Raw genomic sequence first — 20075 nt, 5'->3', positions numbered from 1 at the left:
ACAGTCCTCTGTATCTTCAGTTCCAGGGGACCCAAAGCCCTCTTCTCCCTTCCTCAGGCACTGTACGTATGTGGCACTTATAGACAAAGCACCCATGCACATAAAATAATATTTTAAAGGAAGGACCAGTAAACACATAGAATACGAAATATTCACCAGAGATAGGTTAGGGCCAGGCTACCAGAAGTCTAGAATGCCAGGCTGAAGAAAGAGCACAGCCTTTATTCTGCTGGGCAGCTAGACTGTAGCAATGTCTGGATCAAGAGCAGTCGTGCTGAGCATTGGTGGCGCACGCCTTTAGTCCTAGCACTTGGGAGGTAGAGGCAGGCGGATCTCTGTGAGTTTGAGTCCAGCCTGGTCTATAGAGCTATCGCGGTAAATAAGGATCAGGATAAACAAATAGGCCGAATAGATGTTTATTCAGGGAGAAATAACTTACAACCTAGACAGATGAACACCAGGAAATTCAACCCGATCCTCTCCTGTCCGAGTCAGGCCAGAAAGAGAGAGCCTTCCTGGCCCCCTCGGACCTCCTTCCACAGGTCACTTCCGCCCATGGCTCCACCCCCCAATGGGCGTGGTCAGTGCTACAGAAGGACTATCTCACTACATAGAGCTAGTTCCAGGACAGGCTTCAAAGCAATACAGATAAACCCTGTCTCAAAAAAGAAAACAAAACAAAAAAAAGTTGTACATACAAAGAAGTTGGAGTGAACTTAAGACCAACCAACACATGCTCCAATCTGCAGTATCCAGAGACTCTGTCAACTGTGTAACATTAAGGGGCATTGGAATTTCGGTTTTATTTTATTTTTTGAGACAGGGTCTATGTAGCTTTAACTGGCCTGGAACTTGCCATGTAGATCAGGTCAGCCTCAAACTCACGAAAATCCACCTGTCTCTGCCTCTTGAGTAATGGGTGCACCACCACACATGGCTAATATTAGAGTTTTAGATGTCCATTAGTGGCTGGACAGAGGCCAGCTGTGCCAAGCCCTAACTCTGGGTAGGAATTCTGTCTTTTGATCTCTTGGGATCTTGGCCACTGAGGATGAGTGGGACCAAGCAAGGTTCAGAAGCCCCTAGAGCCATCACCATCACCAAGGCTGCACATTGGGCTAGCATCACTATTGGTGATTAAAGCCAGTTCACAGACCTTAGGGACAACCGTTACCACCCATCAGGCACAGACTCCATTCCAGATACTCTCTCTCCCATCCCAGAGAAACACCTCTTGGAAAGTAACCCTTTGGCTGATTCCGCTGCCCTTGTGCCCCCTAGAGGATCACAAACTCCTATTTTAAAACAACCAGGTTCCTCTCTGGCCTGTCTGTTCACCTTGTTTGTCCAGACCACTGTCCAACATAGTCCATGACTCATGTGGACAATATCCTGGTGTGTAAATGCAGATTTGCCAGTTTGGCACAATGAAAGAGCTCACTGGTTGCCGGGTTTTAGAATTTGTATAGTAAAAAGAGTCTGTAGATAAAGCAACTGACACACTTGTGTCCACTGACCTTGGAACCGAACTGTCACTTTTGGACTATTACAGATGGCTCTTTTCTTACCAGAGGCTTTGATTTTGAGCAGTCTCTTGCCTTTCAAAACTGCTCTGAAAGCTAACCTTTATTTTATGCTTATTTATTTATTTATTTATTTATATTTGTGTATTGCTGGGAATCAAGCCCAGGGCCTTATTCATCATGCCAGGTCAATGCTCTAGTCCAGCCATTGTTTTTTGTTTGTTTCTTTTGCAACAGGATCTCACTGTTATAGCTCAGGCTGAACTTGAACCTTCTGTGTAATCCATACTGACTTTAAATCCTGAATTCTTTTGCTTCAGGTTCTCAAGTTCTGAGGTTGTAGATGTACAGAACAAAGCTTGTCCATGAAAGCTCATTTTATTCTTATATATATATATATTAAGATTTATTTAGTTTTTGTTTATGTGTATGGATATTTGTCTGCATGTATGCATATGTACCATATGTACCTGGTGCCCATGGGAGCCAGAAGGGAGTGTCATATCCCCTGGGACTGGTTACAGATTGGAGTTACAGACAGTTTTGAGTTACTGTGTGAGTACCAGAATTGAACCCTGGTCCTCCACAAGAGCAGAAAGTGCTGGAGAGCCATCTCTCCAGGCCTGTGAACACTCATTTTAACCAGATGAATCAGATGTTACCTGAGCACTGATCAGGCAGTCAGCTCCTTCCTCTGGCTGCACCAATGCACCAATGACCTCTCCACACTGTGAGCCTTGCCTTTTCTCTGATCGGGGTGATGAATGCTTAGTTTGCCTGGCCTGGCTCACCTCCTGTCTGCTGGGTCTCCTGTACTCTCCCTACTCTCCATGTCTAGCAAATGGTCTCTCATCCACCTGGAAACTCTCCTGCTTTTGATCTCTTCTGTGATTCTTGTGTCCAGTTCCTCACTTCCCTGGGTTTATAGGCCCTGTCCTTGTTCAGGCCTCATTAGGTCTATGGCCTGGAATTTATCCTCACTTCCTCAACTGGTCTTCCCTGTATAATCCTCATCTCCTTCCATGACCCCTGGCTCTTTGTGTTGTTTATTTCCTAGAACTGCCTTGCTGGTCCCGCAGTTGTTAAGCCCTTCCTAGCCCTCTGTTCTTGACGTAATCCCTTGAACACTGCCAGGCTCATTCTCACTATTATTTCTCCAGTCTGTTGTGGAATATTACTTTAACTATGTAAAGATATGTCACATTGTTTATGCTGCATTTGTTTAACAATGTAAGGATGTGTTACTTTGCCTGCCTAAGGCACCTATCTGACTGGTCTAATAAAAAGCTGAAGGGCCGATAGCTACACAGTAGAGGGATAGGCAGGGCTGGTGGGCTGAGAGAATAAGTAGGAGTAAGAATTTAGACGGGAGAAGAGAACAAGGAGAAAGAGGGAAATGCCCTGGGCCATCCAGACAGACATGGAGGAAACAGGAAAGTAGGACAGACAAAACTAAAGAAAGGTAAAAAGCCCTGAGGAAAAACGTAGATGAAGAGAAATAAGTTAAATGAAGTTATAAGAGCTAATGTGACAAGCATAAGATAAGGCTGAATATTCATAACTAATAATATCTCCATGTCATGATTTGGGAGCTGGTGGTACAAGAAAGCCTTCTACACCAATCAGACTTCTTTCCTCCGTATCCCAGCGCACAATACAGATAACTAGTGTCACTGTTCTTACCAATCTACTGCCTAAACCAGGACACTTTGGAGAATAAAAGGAGTGCTAAGAATTGTGTTTAACAGGTATTCATTGTTTTGCTGCAGAGAAACTGGTAGGTGTGGTTACCCAGCTCCATTCACCATCTCTGCAAGAGTGGCACTGGGTACTCCCAACCCTGTCATCATATTTCCAGGTAGCCCTGTGACCTGGCATTGCCGTCATTTTTCCAGAAGGAAGATGGAGTCTCAGGGAGCTGGAGACCATGGACAACATAACCAGGAGACAAAACCAGCCCAGGAACCTAGATATCTAAATTCTGGTCTCTTCTATTCTTAATTCTTCCAGCGTTGGGGTCCCATTGTCTAGACTTAGGATGTGTGCTACTCTGAAATGAAAAGGGACTGTGCGAATGGAGGCTTACAAACAAAACAAAACAAAAACAAGTCGGGTGGCGATAATGCACACCTATAATCCCAGCACTCAGGTAGAGGCAGGTGGATCTCTTCCAGTTTGAGGTCTACAGAGTGAGTTCCAGAACAGCCAGGGCTACACAGAGAAACCCTGTCTTGAAAAACCAAGGGGGAGGGGAGAAGAGGAGGAGGAGAACTGGAGTCTTACTCAAAGAGAAGGCTCAGAGTGTATTTGGTGGATAGGTGATCCCTTTAAGTTAGAAAAGAAATGTTGTGTTTTATTATGAAATCTGTGGCCTCCCCAGCACACTAGTTGCTATCTATTCATCCAGCCATGTGTTCAATTAACATTTATTACACACCTACTGTGTGTCGTGGAAGTCCCCAGATTACACCTTTCCTAAATATATTCCCTTGCCATATTTTGAGATGGCTATTCTGAGAAGCTGCACCCAGAAATAGCTTTGGAAATCTGTTCTTCTGCTGGAGAAGTTTCCATCAATCTGCAAGAGTAGAGAAAGCAACGGAAGCTTCAAGCTTCGTCTGAGAGTCACGGGATCTGCCCAGGGAAGATGTTTTACCCTGAAAGTCTGGGAGCACCTCCCCAGGCAGAGGTGACTTCTGAGGTGCTATTTGCCTGTTAGGGCAGCCTCTCATCATCAGTCAGTTCCACTCCTGCACTTTCTCCACACCCAGGAGACTTCCGAACCCAGTCCTTGGTGTAACACAAAATGTTTAATAAGTGGTAACCATCTATCTAGTCCTTTCCTTAGGCTTTATACTTAGCAGATTTTTGCTTGTCTACAGGGTGTGTGTGTGTGTGTGTGTGTACTGAACCCAGGGTGTCTCACCACAATTGCTTGCTTTTTCCTCATTTATTTGGCGTGCTTGTGAATGCTTGCATGCCACGGTGTGCACGCGGAGGTCTGAGGACGATTCTGGGAAGTCAGTTCCCTCCTTCCATTACGTGGTCCGGAGAATCTAAAATCCGACACAGGTGGTCAAGCTTTTGTGTCAAGCTTCGCAGTAGGTGCCTTTATATTCTAAGCTGGCCCTGCTCTTTCTCTTTTTTACTCTACCAACCCGTTGATTCATTATTACAGAGAGAGAGAGAGAGAGAGAGAGAGAGAGAGAGAGGAGAGGGAGAGAGAAAAAGAGAGAGGGGGAAGGGAGAGAGAGAAAGAGAGAGAGAGAGAATTTAACCTCATAGTGTATTGCTGTTTCAAAGATGAAATAAACGAGACACACCCCCACCCACACACACCATTTATTGGGATTTACATCCCGTTCAGCAACACCACCACAAATAACCCTAATTACAAGTCCGAATAAATGCAAAGGGGGGGGGATAGTGGCTTAAATATTTAATGCGTTGAATAAAAACGAGAACTGAATATTTAGTAATAAATTTAATCTCACAGATTTCACAGTGGAGATAGCTCTCCTGTTTCTTCTTGGGACTCAAGAGAGGATAGGGTGATGAGGGTTGATTTGGCTGTGTGGGGCTTGAGGTGTGCAAAACTCTTTGGTATTCCGCACCCTCTCTGGTCTGAGTTAAACTGAATTGACCTAAACCGAAAATTATGGTAAATCAGGAGAAACGTGCTCAGCTAGCCCAAATAAAGCTGGTCTCCAGGCAGGCTCCACAGACCTGCGGGCAGGTGGGAAGAAAAAGAGCTGGGAAGGAAAGGGGAAGCGATGAATTAGTTCCCAGAGTCCTAGACTGTGGGGACAAAGCACTTCGGGACCGACCACGGGTTACATCCCTAGTGGGAGGATTCCCGCCCTTCCCAGAAGGGCAGGGCCAGTGCGCCCTGCGGGTCCACGAGGGGAGGGGGACTTGGGTTATCCTGGCTCCCTGGCAGCCAGACCCTCCAATCCCGCTGCGCCTGGTGGCGGTGGCACGTGATCAGCTTCTCCTCACCTCCCTTCAGGGCCTTCCAGGGAAGACCGGCATCCCCGCCAAACCCCCCCCTCCCGCCCCCGCCCCTCGCGTGCCGCAGTCGCGTGGGTGGGCACTCCCGCCAGGCTGGGATTCCTCCGCAGTCCTCTGCATCGGAGAGGAAGGGAGGGGGAGAACCAGCGAATTGTAGCCGCAATGCCCGCAGTGTTTTCCGCCAAGGTCAAGCGAAGCGTACCCACTTTTTGGCAGGGATGCCTCAAAATCGTTTCTCTGCAGCCCTCCTAGCCATTCCCACCGCCTCTGGCACAGGCAGGTTGGCTGCAGCATCCCGGGTCCTCCTGGACCATTCACTACTCCAGCTTCTCTATGAGAGGGAGTGTGGGCAGAGCTTCCCTGCAGCGTTCCTAATTCGCATAGCTCTTGGTTTAAACCCCTACAGAGACTAGGGGTGTATTTCTGTGGTAGAGGCCCTGGGTTCATTCCCTAGGAGTGCAAAAATAAATAGGGTAAAACCGAGTAAGAGGAAACACTAAGTTGGCCTTGAATGCCGGCTCCAACCCTGTTAGCTCTTCCTGTTGGAGACCCCAATCCTCTGGATTGCCTTGCTGCTCCAGGTACAGCCAACATTTGAATACTGCCCACAGCCTGGGAAATTTCAGACCTAAATTAATAAGATAACAGAAGGTGGGAATGGACCCTAAAATGCCTCTAGGCAAAGGCCACATATTTGAAAGCCTGCAAGATTCGAGGAGAGGGGATAAATATGGCAGTGTGCAGAAGCATTAAAAAAAAAAAAAAAATCTGCTTGAAGGGCTGGGACACGGCCCCCCTCCACACCAGCAACAAGCCTCTTGGGAAGAAGTGTGGGTTCTGTAATGCCGGATTTTCTGAGGGGAAAAAAGGAAGTCACGTTCCATGATCTATCTTATTTGGAATCTTTCAGGGTTTAGGTTTTAAAAACACTCTTGAGGACTAGGTGCTACCCACCCTCAGTAGTGTGACCTCCACTTTTGGGAAGAGGTTAATTCTCATTGGAAAAATACCGTTTAAGGTGAGGGTACGGCCTTGAATCTCTGAGAGGCAGATGCTGTGGAGTCCACAAAGAGGATGGTGTGGGCTTGGATGTGCTCCCAAAACGGCTTTAGATATTATGAGCGAGATTTGCCAGTAAGGAGAGGTGGGGCTCAGATAATCTGCTAGTATCTGGAGGAGGTAGATTTGGGAAATGGGGGAGTGGTGGGCAACAGGAAGTCTGCCGAGGGCATCTGCCATGAATGATGGGGTATGTGCATTCTTGAGGGGTCTATGTGAATGATAGAGCAGGACCACTATGCATACATGTGATGGTAGGGAGATAGGAGGGGATGCTAACCCTTCACCTTCCCAACCCTTCAATGGTGTGATGCTTGGAAGGGTGACTGGAGAGACAGAACAAGCATGTCTATTGTCAGGAGCTACCAGGAGATGTCCCATGACTGAGATCTCGCAACTGTGTCAGTGGAAATAGCAGCCATCTGTGAGCTGGGGGTGGTGGCACACACCTACAACCCCAGCACTCAGGAAGCTGAGACAAGAAGATCAAGAGGTCTAGAGGGGTCAATGAGATGGCTCAGTAAGTTAAGGCACTTGCCGCCAAGTCTAATGACCTGAGTTCCATCTCTAGGACCCACATGGGGGAAGGAGAGAACTGACTCCTGCAAGCTGTCCTCTGACCTACACACACACACACACACACACACACACACACACACACACACACGCTTGCTTGTTCTCCCTCCCTCCTCCTCTCTCACACACATTAATAAATGTAGTTTATAGAAGAGGCCCAGGTCAGCTGAGCAAGGTGGTGGACTTCTCTAATCCTAGCACTTGAGACACAGAAACAAGAGGACAGTCACAAGTGTAAGGCCTCTGTAAGCCACACAATGAGGTCTAGGCTAGCCTGGGCTTCATAGTAAGAACTCACTTCAAAAGCAAAACAAAGTCACTTTTTTAATCCCAGCACTCAGGAGGCAGAGGTAGGCCGGGATCTCTGATAGTTCAAAGCCAACCTGGTCTACAGAGTGAGTTCTGAGACAGCCAGGACTACAAAAACCCTGTCTCAAAACAACATTAAAAACAAAACATAACTCAAACAAACAACACAACAACAAAAGAGGCAGCTGCATCTGTTTGGGGAGCACAGGGTTATCAGCTCACCCTGAGCTGTGGTGTCCCTGTCTAGCCTGGAACTCTTTAGAAACACCTTACTATACCAAGGGGCTGCCTTGAGTAGGGAGTTCGTGGAAATGGCTGCAGAGCTGAGCGGTGCTGCGTTTTGTTGTAGTGCTGGTCCACAGGTTGAACAAGCAGGGGCTAGACCAGGACAGGTAATACTGATAATTCCTGACTCCCAGGAATTTGTAGGAGTCCCTAGGAGGTCTTTTTTTGTGGGTGGGAGGGCTTGAGACAGGGTTTTTCTATGAAACAGTCCTAGCTGTCCTGGAACTTACTCTGAAGACCAGCTTGGTCTTGAATTTAGAGATACACCTGGCTCGGCCTCCTGAGTGCTGGATTAAAGTCGTGTGCCACCGACATCCTGCCTCTAGAAGGTCATAAGGGATCATGAGACTGGCTGATGCCTACAAAGTATTGGCTACAATTTACTGAGTTCCTACTTAGTTGTGTAATACACTGTACTAAATGCTTTATATACATTATCTACTCCCCCATAATTGTTATATGAGGAAAATACTATTATCATAGCCTCCACTTCACAGATGAAGAATTAAGGCCCAGGGGCATGCCCAATGCTCTACCAGTGAGCTATAATTCCAGCCCTGCCTAGCAAAGTTGCAAATAAAACGAGATCAACAGACCATAGTAGATGTTCCACCAATAAAGAATGAATGGCGGACCGGGCTGTGGTTCAGCAGAGGAGCACTTGTCTAACATGCACGGAGCTGGGTGTGGTGGAGCATACCTCCAAGCCCCCAGCACTCCAGACAGGAGGATTGCCAGTCACTTTGAGGCCAGTCTGGGTCACACACTGAGAGACTGTCTCTAAATAAATAAACACCCAAACTCAAAATCCTCTGCAAAGCAGATAGTCTTCATTGTATAAGAGAGAAAACTGGGTTAGAGATGGGGCTTGATGTGACCTCCCCAAGTTGAGCACAGGTACAGAGTGGCAGTGTCTGGAAGTAACTTTAAAACCCTCTTTACCCTGTTCTCCACAACTCAGCTTCTTCTGCCTTCTCTTCATTCACCAGAACTCTTTAAGTGGCAGACCCCTTCTCAGGAGCAGAGGAGACATGGCCAGACTCTGGAAGATGGTTCTTGTTTGCTGGGGAGGCAGACGACTCAATGGACCTTGACATTCAGCTTGACAAGCTCTTTACTGGGATAAATTCAGGCGTGAGAGAAGCAAACTCCTGTCTTGCTTAATTAACTGATAATTAATTAATGTGGCACTGGGGATTGAACCAGGACCTGGGCTGGTCCAATGTGCTGTGTTCAAGTGTTCTACCACTGAGCACAGTTACCCCAGCCCTGGGCCATTGCTCTGGCCTAGAAATTTTCTTTCTGTAGATGCCTTTCCATTCTTAGTTCCCTAAAGTGAGCTGGAAACACATTCTCACCCCTTATGTCTGGGAGTATAAGGCAGCATTGCATCTGGAACCAAGCAAAAGTCAGTCTGTCATTGTCTCTCTGTCTCTCTCTGTCTATGTCTCTGTCTGTCTGTCTCTCTGTGTGTTCTGAACTGTCTTTTTCATCCTTTTAGCATGCACAGATGGTCCAGCCATTGCATCTGGGATATAGTGGTCCTTGAGACTCTGTCTCTGCCCCAAAGCCCAGCAGACCTGCAGCTCTTACTTCTGGAAATCCAGGAACATCAACCTCACTGTCAGTAGAGCTTTACCTCTGTGTGGTAAGGTTATGTGTAATCATTTGCTGTTTTACTTCTTTGCTTTGATTTTTTTTCCTACCATGAACTAACTTATTTTGTCACTAGTTAAGGTGGGGCTAGAGTTGTGGTTTAGTGACAGAGTTCAGTCTCCAGCACTGCCAACAACAACAACAAAAGTAAAAATAAAATCATTCTCTATTATAACAATTATTTGTGGCTACATTGATGTAGGGTGTGTCTGTTAGAAGCAGCCACAGGGCCAAGGAGAAGGGAGGGCATCAAAGGATGAGAACTGGTCCCTATTTCTGAGAAATCATTACGAGCCAACTTGCCTCGTGGCAAGGCTTGGTTGCCTCGTGGTGGGCAAGTCTTAGTTAATCTTCCAAACCAGCCTAGAAGATTAGCTGATAGTCTGCAGCTGAGAAATCAAGTTATCTACTTTATAGATCAAGAAACCCAGACTCAGGAAGTTTCTGTTACTCTCCCAGCAACACACAGCTGGAAAGCAATGTGTCAATGTTTGAATCCAGGTGTGAGTGACTTCAAGTCTTTGAACTTTAATCTCTAGACTCCACAATCATTCCAAGCCCCTCCAGCCCAGCAAAGGAAAGAATAGTGTCCCATTTTCCAGATAAGTATAGTAAAGTTGGGGAGGGGACTTGTTTTATATAGTCAAGTCAAAGTAGCTGAGTTAGCTAATGTTTCTTCTAGAATCCAGGTCTCTCTCCTCTCCTCAGATAGCTCTCCTCTCAGCTACCTCTGTGGATTCCTGAGGCTTCCTTCACAGGACTAGTGACTCAATGGCAAGCTATTGGGTGGATTTCCCCTTTCTCAAAAGACAGGAAAACGGTGTTGACAGCCCCTGTGGGTGAACAATTTCAGGTCAGTTGTCAAGTTGGCAGGGTAGTGTAGAAGATCAGGTTTGTGTGGCCTATGCCTGGAAGGGGTTTGCCGTCTGTCTGGTAGAGCTTGGCTTGTCTGTCTGGTCAGAATTGGCTGTTTGACTGGTAGAAGTTGGCCTGTTTCTCTGGTAGGGGTTGTCCTTGGTCTGTCTGCCTGGTAGGGGTTGGCCTGTCTGTCTGGGAGGGGTTGGCCTGTCTGCCTGGTAGGGGTTGGCCTGTCTGTCTGGGAGGGGTTGACTGTCTGTCTAGAGGGGTTGGCCTGTCTGTTTGGGAGGGGTTGGCTGTCTGTCTGGGAGGGGTTGGATGTCTGGTAGGGATTGGTTGTCTGTTTGATAGGGATTGGCTGTCTGTCTGGTAGGGGTTGGCCTGTTTGTCTGGTAAGGATTGGCTGTCTGTTTGGTAGGGGTTGGCCTGTCTGTCTAGGAGGGGTTGGATATCTGGTAGGGGTTGGCCTGTCTGTCTGGGAGGGGTTGGCTGTCTGTCTGGGAGGGTTGGCTGTCTGTCTGGGAGGGGTTGGCCTGTCTGTCTGGGAGGGTTGGCTGTCTGTCTGGGAGGGGTTGGCTGTCTGTCTGGGAGGGTTGGCTGTCTGTCTGGGAGGGTTTGGCCTGTCTGTCTGGGAGGGGTTGGCCTGTCTGTCTGGAAGGGTTTGGCCTGTCTGTCTGGGAGGGGTTGGCTGTCTGTCTGGGAGGGTTGGCTGTCTGTCTGGGAGGGTTTGGCCTGTCTGTCTGGGAGGGTTGGCTGTCTGCTACCTTTGCTATCACACCAGCATGCTTCCTACCTGAGGGCCATGTCAGTGCACCTGCCAAGTCAACCTTGAAGACTTACTCCAGCCTAGAAAGCTGCATCATTAAGTAGTATAGAAAAATGAAATCAGGAGGACAAAAAGCCCCCATTAATAACAACTCGATATTACTTGATGCTCTAGCACACCAACCTTCTACCAGGTGGTATGCCATGTGACTGACCTGGGGACTCATCCAAGCTTTGCTATGGTCCTAGAAAGAAGGTTCTGTAGCTCTGGAGCCAAATAACACTGGATCCAAGTCATAGCTATGCCACTTGCCTACTGTGTGACCTCAGAGCAGCTCTTCATATTCATTTAACAAACACTCCTGCTCTCTTGTTGTGGCTGGCTACCCTCTTGCAGTGAGCACAGGAGCACCTGCTCTCTCAGAGCTTGAGGGGAAGCAGATAAACCATGGGCATTAAAAAAATACATAAATAGTATTAGAAAATGAAAGGGCTTCAGGAAAAGCTGACGGTAGGATGAATTAAGAACTAAAAGTTCTGGGGGCTGGAAAGACAGCTCAGCAGTAAGAGCACTTGGCTAGCATGTACAAGGCCCCAGGTTCAATTCCCAACATTAGGAAGGGGAAAATGAAGCATGCCCCTCTGTCTAGGCATCAGAACTCTTCTGTCGTGGACTGATTCTCTGCAGAATCTTTCCACACACCAATGTAGATCAGGACATGGGAGAGAGGGGCAGGAAGTAGGTAAGAACATCACTATAGTACCAGACAGGCGCCACTGCTAATCAGCTGTGTGACCTCCGCAAAATTAGGGAAATTGCTCAGCATCACTTTCCAGATCTGTACACTGACAAGCTCTAAGAAGCCTTAGCTATGCCTTGCTTACATGCGTTTTCCCTATTTGGCCTAGCCACAGGAGCCAGCACTCTACTTCCATCATCCTATACCATCCTAAAAGTAAAAAGGGAAGGGCAAAGGTCATCATGGTAACTATGTGCCTGTAGAATATCCTTGGTGCGTGCTGGCAGCTGGAGACTTCAAGATCTGCATCCGGGTAGCTCTCTTGGGATGTTGTTCTTGGCTGTACAGTTTTCCTGCCTGTCCCTTTTGTCCTTTTTTGTTAGGTAACCTATGGTGGAGCCTGTTGTTTGGAATGGAGAAGGCTGGCAAGTACTCTGCCTCTGAGTTACTTCCTAAGCCCGATGGCCAATGCAAACAGTAATACTGAGTGTTGGAACTGGAGAGCTTGTTCAACAGTTAAAAACACTGGTTGCTATTTCAGAGGACCCAGGTTCAGTCCTCACCATCCACATGGTGGCTTATAACCATCTGTAACACAGCTCCAAGGAATTCAGTGCTCTCTTCTGGCCACCATGGGCACCAGGAATGCTAGTGGCATGCAGCTATACATGCAGACAAAATACCCATACTCAAAAAAGAATAAGGTAAGAAAATCAAGTGTTTATTTCTGTGTCTGGTAGTTTGCAATTTATTATCTCAACAATTCTATGCAGACCTGAGAAGTAGATAACTTTTTATTTTATAGACGAGGAAACCAGCTAAGAGGCAGAGGGACATGACCAAGGTCACACAGCCAATGAATGAGGGCTCAGGCCCAGGTGACTCCCAATTGCTCTCCCAGTGGTAACCAAACAGGCCTGGGAGAGTTCTCTCACTTCTTGCTGTTGTCTGTGATGAAGCCAGTCCTACCTGTGGAGGGACTGTGTGAGTCCGGTCTCTAAGCCAGAAAGAGCTGGCTCTGGCTGCCTGGAGGGGTTGTAGGCCCCAGAGGACCTGACCATACCTTCCTTGCATCATTTACTCCAGTGCAACCAACACTCCTCCCTTGAACTGGAGTCATTTTCCCTGGAAGCATTGAGCCCAATATTACTGGGTGGCCAGATTCCCATGAAATGCTGCAATAGGAAACATCTGTGGCAGCCTGGGAATGATGTCCCATTCACTGACTTGATGCAATTAAAAGAGGCTGCCTCATTCTGACAGATCAGTGGGTCTGTGCCTGGGAGACCTACATTCTGACCTGCTGTGTGATCTCCAGCTAGTTCCTGCCTCTCTCTGGGCCACAGCTTCACATCTCCCGACTACATAAGCTGTGCAATGAATAGACACCAGGTGCTTAAAATTAGATTGATATGGGAATAGACTATGTTGTCCCCTTTATTTTGCTCCGATGATCACTCTGATTCCACCAGCTGAGGGTGAAGGATATTTCTTTGGTCACCCCGAACTAGTTCTAGCCACTCCAGGCCCACTTTTGTAGGACAGCATCTGGGGATTGTCTTTATACCTACAGCTGCCATCCACCAAGCAGGCTTCCCAGAGAGTTTCCTTGGCTTCTGCCAAGACAGAGGCTCCCAGCCTTGGGTGTGCCCCTGGATTCCCATCGGGACCTTCCTTTGCTGTTCGCAGAGCTTGCACTCACTGCAAACCCTGAGTCAGCAGCACTGGCACATTCCATGTCACGTCCATTACAAAATAGAATGACAGCAGCTGCCATTTGCTGGGTCTGGCACAGCACCAAGTGCTTTATGTCTATGATCTCACTTAATCTCCATACGAGGCAGAGGCCACCCATGAGTAAGGAGAGCCTGAGACCAGAGAAATGATGGCCCATGCTCCTGTCAATGCTGGGGGTAGGATTTGAACTCACAATCAGGGTGCTATAAGGTGCTGCCTCCCCAAGGTCCTGGAATGACTCAACTTGTCCTCAGCTGTTACTTTTCAGAGGGACAAATCAAGGCCTAGAGAGAGGTGACTGGTCCACTGTCACACAGCAAACCAATTCCAGAAAAATTCTAGGCCCACTCTCCACAGCCTCCTCACACAGTTCCAGAAAACAGAAAGTGTCCCAGGTGCTGGGTGAATAAGAAGTCTCATCCTGAGAAATTCTTAGGAAACCAGATGATGTAAAGGATGTACAATAATCTCCCAGAGGTCCCCAGGTTTTGGACAGAATCCCAGCATCCCTCTAGGCAGCAAGGCGGCTGGGGGGGGGGTTGTCACTTTATTGGACTTACCAACAACTACTGGGCTGGGTTGACATGTATGCCCAGAACGTTCTCTCCGTCAGTTGTCTTGGTTGGCTAATGGCCACCTGTCTCCATGGAAGTCCCATACCATTTACTCCGGGAAGGCCTCTGTGAGCATCCAGGTTTCCCCACCATTGATTCTCATGGCTCTGGCTCTTTCTTGCCTGTAACACACTCACATCAGAGACCCACACAGTGGGGTTAGACTTTAACTTCACCCTGCTGACCTCCAACTAATCTTCCTATGTTTGTTAAAATGACGGATACTTTGTAGAAAAGCTGATTGGAGGCCAGGAATGGTGATGGATGACTGTCACACCAGCATTTGAAAGGCTAAAGCAGGAAGATCACAAAATCCAGGCCAGCCTATGCTACAGAGTGAGTTCAAGACCAGCCTAAGCTACATATCTAGATTCTGTCTTAAACAAATAAGCTGGATGGTGGTGATGGTGATAGCACATGCCTTTAATCCCAGCACTTGGAAGGCAGATCTCTGTGTGTTTGAGGCCAGTCTGATCTACAAAGTTCCAGGACAGTGTGGGTTATCTAAAAATAAATAAATAAATAAATAAATAAATAAATAAATAAATAAAACAAAAGAAAAACAATGAAACTGCTGTGTAGCTCTCTCCTTCAAATCTAAACTTTCTCTCCAGGAGTTGAGGAAGGAGACTCAAGGCTTAGGAAGTAAAGGAAACTTACTGTGGTTTGGGAAGTTCCTGAAGTCTACAGGACTCACAAAGTTGCTACTCAAGATTATAAAACAGGGCTGGGGTTGCAGTTACACTGCTAGAGTGCTTGCCAAGCATGTGTGATGTCTGGGTTTCATTCCCAGAACCACATAAACCAAGCAAGCTTCTGTACTCCGGTAATCTCAGCACTTGGGAGGTTTGTGCCAGAAGCAGAGAGCCACAGGGCTTCGCCCTTCTCTGAACTATCACTCATGGAGGACTGGGCTTTGCAGTGATGTCAGGTATGATGCTGGGCACTGATTCACTAGACTAGGCTTGGATGGGATAATCTGTTGGTCCAGTGGTTCTTAAACTTGGCTCACAACTCTTTTGGAGGTTGCATATCAGATATCCTGCATATCAGACAGTAACAAAACTACAGTTATGAAGTAGCAACAAAATAATTTTATGGTTGGGGGGTTACAAAATGAGGAACTGTATTAAAGGGCCCCAAGTATTGGGAATGTTGAGAACAAGTACTTTGATTTGGCATTGGTGCCCTAACTGGGTTAAATAGACTTTTCTGTTTATGTCTCCTCAGCAAAAGTCTCACAGGATGAATAGACACCCACAAGCAAAACCTGAGAAGAGAGAGAGAGAGAGAGAGAGAGAGCTGCCATGTGGGTGCTGGGAATTGAACCCAGGTCCTCTGGAAGAGCAGCCAGTGTTCTTATCCTCTAGAGTGACTTCTCTTTTTTGAAGAAAGATTTCCGTGTCCAGATAATATGGGACAGCCTTTTATTTATTTATTTATTTATTTATTTATTTATTTATTTATTTATTTATTTTTCAGCCCCTTCATTGCTTCTTAGATTTGAGCATGTCATAAACAAAAACAGAGCCAAGCAGTTGTGGTGCATGCCTTTGATCCAGCACTCGGGAGGCAGAGGCAGGAGGATCTCTGTGAGTTCCAAGCCAGTCTGGTCTACATGGTGAGTTCCAGGACAGCCAGCGCTGTTACACAGAGAAATAGTGCCTTGGAAAACAAAAACAAAAACACTGCAGTGCTAACAGTATCTTTCCTTTCTTTGGGGGGTGTGGTGTGGTGGTTACTGGGGGTCATACCCACGACCTTTGAGTGCCAAGGAGATGCTACCACTGAGCTACACCTCTGGAGGTCTTTCTGCCATCTAGAATGACAATGGTCTTTTCACCTCACTGACCAGAACCACACAGGTGAAAGACTCTGCACACTGTCCTTACCTGCAATCCATGGCTCACCTCCCTGCGATCCCACCCCTACCCCCACTGAAGGGACACTAGCCTACTCAAGCTTGTGTCTCTGGCAGGCCTTGCCCATCTCCCCGAATCCCTCTGCCTTGCTAAAACACCATTAGAGTACGTTCCTAAAGCTACCCGCCAAAGTCCATTCCCTTATCTGGATACTTCCTTCTCCTGAGGTTGACTACCAAGGTCCAGTTATCAAAGTGTTGAAGTCCTGGCGCAGATGGTAGCACGGATGCTACAGGGTTTCCCCTTTTACTTTTATAAACTGCGACTTTCCTATGTGTCCCACCTGTCCCTCTCTATCCAAAGTCCTTCCTTTGTCCCTCAGTTCCGAAGGGTGAAACGGATCTTGCACTCCAGTGTTTAGAATAAAGGTGTGGCAGGGCTCATGGCTCCTGGAGTCTCCAGGGGAGAGTCCCTTTCTTGGACTTTTCCAGCATGCAATGATGTTTTCTTTGGCTTGTGGTCCTCTTGTCCATCTTCAAAGTCAGCAATAGCATCCTCTGACCTTGTCTCAAAGGACTTAAGGCTTGCTCACATAATGATTCAAGATGGTCACCTCATTTTAACATTCTTTATTGTGTCTATAAAACCTCCTTTGCAGTCTAAGGCAGCCTTTGCAGGCACTGGGGATTATGATCTGGTCCCTGTGCTGGTAATTCCTTCTCAACCTCTTCCAAGTATCACACTGTTTATTCTTATCTTATATTTTAGAGAGGAAACTTATAGCTTTGTTGTTACTAAACAATTTTAATTTCTATTTGCCAACAAATGGGGGGAGGGACTGTTTTTGTTAAGGTTTAACTCAGAGTCAGGAAGACCTGGGTACCAACTTGGTAGCTGTAAACAGTAATTTGCCCGCTATGAAGGGCCTCGGCGGATGGCTGTGTTCTGTTTGCTCACCTGTGAAGTGGGGATGCTAGCGGAACTTGTCATAACGTGGTCGTGATAAATGCAAAGATAAAGTAGATGGTGCTTTTCCAAGCTTGGTCCAGGACTACAGTATTAACGTCATCTGGGAATTCGCCCCACCCCGACGCCCTGAATCAGAGGCTGGGCATGCAGCTCTGCAATCCCTGTTACAACACACCTTCCAGAGAACTCTGGCCCTGTGCTGAGCATAGAGGCTGGTACACAATAACGAGGAGACAGAAGAATCGCCCTGCTACCACGGGTGTTTGCTGCTATCATTTTAGTACACTTTCTGTGGAGTTGAGTGAGTTCAGTGAGTCCCTTCCTCTCCATGTCTTGCAAATACTCTAACGTTCAGATTGCTAATAGAAGCAGTTGCCCACATAGCTGCCTTTTACTGAACCAGCCTCTCCTTGCATAGTCCTAGCAATAGGGACCTGGGTAGGTTAAATTCCAGGTAAAGCTGGTCATACCTGCATCCCAACTATACAGCTCTCCCTGAGGTCTCTAGTCCCAGCCTCTCAGCTGTGCTGAGTTCTGCTCAGCCCTAAGGCAGCTGCTTCCCTGCACACTGAAACTGAAGTGAAGTCTGGCCAGTCCCAGCTGCAGGGAGGTGGCCCCTCTGAGGAACCGCATCTGTTTGCCCCGGTATTTTGGCAACGCTTCACCCCGCTGACTCACTCCGGTCAACCAAAACCCAGGGCCTTTTTCTCAGGAACTGCAGCTGCTCTGGGGGATTGGGTCACCCTGTCCTTCTGTGACGTGCAGGACTTACTTCTTAAAAATAACACCACTTTCCAATTATAAAACTGATCTGTGCTGCGAGGTACAGTGAGGTTCACCTAGAACCTGGGCATTCAGGAAAGGGAGGCAGGAAGGTATTGGGTTTGAGATTAGCCTGGGCCTTGTCTCAAAAATACCAAAAGCAACAGCAACAACAAAACAAATAAACAAAGAAAAAACAAACAAACAAAAAACCCCTCTGCTTATTACAGTAAGCTAGGAAAACACAAAGGAAAATCTAACTAGCAACAGACACTAAAATTGTTTTTTTTCTGATTTAAAAGCAAAAACTCCTCAAACAAAACTGACCTTTGAAATTTTTCTTTTTGCTTTTTGTGGGAGAACATAAAACCAGTGTAATATAAGAATAATTTCAAATTCTAATGTCTGTGGATATAATTCAAATGTACACCCGTATATCAATGGAGACTCACCCCACCCCCCTCTTCCCGTTTCTGCAAATGTGGCTTTAATTCTGACTTCTCCACTTACCGGTTACATCACAATCCATTTAGTGTCTTGGAACCTCAGTTTGGTCATCTGTGTAATGGGTGTGACAATCGATATTTCCCAGAACTGTGGTAAAGATAGAAATAAAGCTTGTGGCTTAATTCCAGTAAAGGTCTGTAGAGAGCTCAGTGTGGGGCTGTTTCTCTTAAGAACTTGTCACCTGGCCAACTGCTGCTCTCTTTCTAATCAGGTGGGAGGTCACCTCCTGGGTCCTGTTCTGGATCTTGCTACCCTGGCTCTTCTCACTCCCTCTGTCTTGCAGCTGCCGTTGTCTGTCTGTGTGCTAAACATCATCGGTCCCTAACTGCTCTTTGCCTGGCTACTTTAAGCTCGCCCGGGACAGGGACCACACCCCACCTTGTCTATTGCTATGCCTCCAGTGTCTAGCAGGGAGTGTGTGACCTGAGAGTGTGCTGTGAGCATTGGAGAAGGAGTTGTTGAAGAAAGGAATAACGCTCGGGAGACTGAATGTGTGAATGGCTGGCTGGGTCAGGACCAGTAGGTGCCACTCACTAGATCCACTACTAGGAAAGAGGGATCCACCGCCCACTGCAGGCTTTGTCAAGTGTGCAGACCAGGCTCTCTGATAACGGAGATGGGTAGACCTAGCTCTTCCTGGCCAGGGTGCCTGGAGACTTGGCCTCCCAAAGCCTGGGAAGAATAGCACATAGGGGGCAGGTGGGGCAAAATGGGTCTGGGTGAGTGGAAACAGCCGGAGTTTGCGGGGCAGCCCCCCCCCAATCCCCCTCAAGCCTGACAGCTGACTGAATCAGTTGTGGACTGGTACTTTGGAAGGCAGTTCTCATGGTCTGTAGCCCTACTTGTGACCTCTGGTAGGGCCCTAGCTCAGCTAGCCTGAAAACTGAGAGGCCTTGGGGATGAGAGGCTGCAGCCTGAGTGGGTCCAAGTCTGACAGGCGCTTTCTGCAGGCTCCGACCCAGACGTTTGTCTTGCTGGCTTTCTGTGTGGTCTCTTCTGTTTCTGGACCTGGAAACACTCAGGGGTGGAGGAGGCGTCTCTTCCTCTTTTTGATTGCTTAGATAGCATCTTTGCTTTCTCCCAGGCAACCTCTAAAAAAATCTCCAAAAGCAAAAGCAAAACAACTCAATGCTCAGGACTATTTTAAGCTAACCGAGTAAGCTCTTCAGAGAAACCAGGAGCTTAGTGAGGAAAATGGGGTTCCCCTAAGTTGGGCTCCATCTGTCTTCAGCTTCCTTATCTATAAAATGACCAGGGATGACAACTGCTCCCATCCCCTGGGGACTAAGGTCTCTGCTTAGGAGCTGTGTTACAGGATGGGAACAAGGAGTTTTCACCCTAGGAGAGGCTAGTGGCTTCAGACCCAGCCCTTTCCTCCACCCTCCATCCTGCAGCTTGTAGCCAGATGGGAGGACCTTCTGTGACATTCTGGAGCCTGGCTTGGCCACTGCTAACAAGCCAGTGCAAGGGGACTCTCCTAGGCTGAAAGCCTGGTTGGTGTCAAGGCTTGCAGGAGGGAGTTTTCAGGAAAGGGAAGTGGTTGTGGTCAGACAGAATGATGGAGCAACTCTGCTAGGACCTTGGTGGAAAACCCCTAACTCCTGCTGTGCTCTCACAGTGGGGTGTGGAGGCAGACACTGCAGCCACCCCACCCCCATGAGAAAGTACCTGGTGTTCACCCTGGGTTTCACTTAGGGAGCAATGACACATCTGATCTGGTGAAGCCTCACACCAGCCACTTGCCATGTTTGGCCACAGAACCTGCCCCTCCCAGAGCAGCTTTGCATTCGGAGACTGGCGCTATCAGGCAAGCCTCTGCTCTGCTGCTCCGAGGTATGATCA

This window comes from Phodopus roborovskii, unplaced genomic scaffold (genome assembly GCF_943737965.1).
Source record: "Phodopus roborovskii unplaced genomic scaffold, PHOROB, whole genome shotgun sequence".
In the NCBI taxonomy this organism is placed as follows: Eukaryota; Metazoa; Chordata; class Mammalia; order Rodentia; family Cricetidae; genus Phodopus; species Phodopus roborovskii.
Note: the sequence above shows the minus strand (reverse complement) of the source record.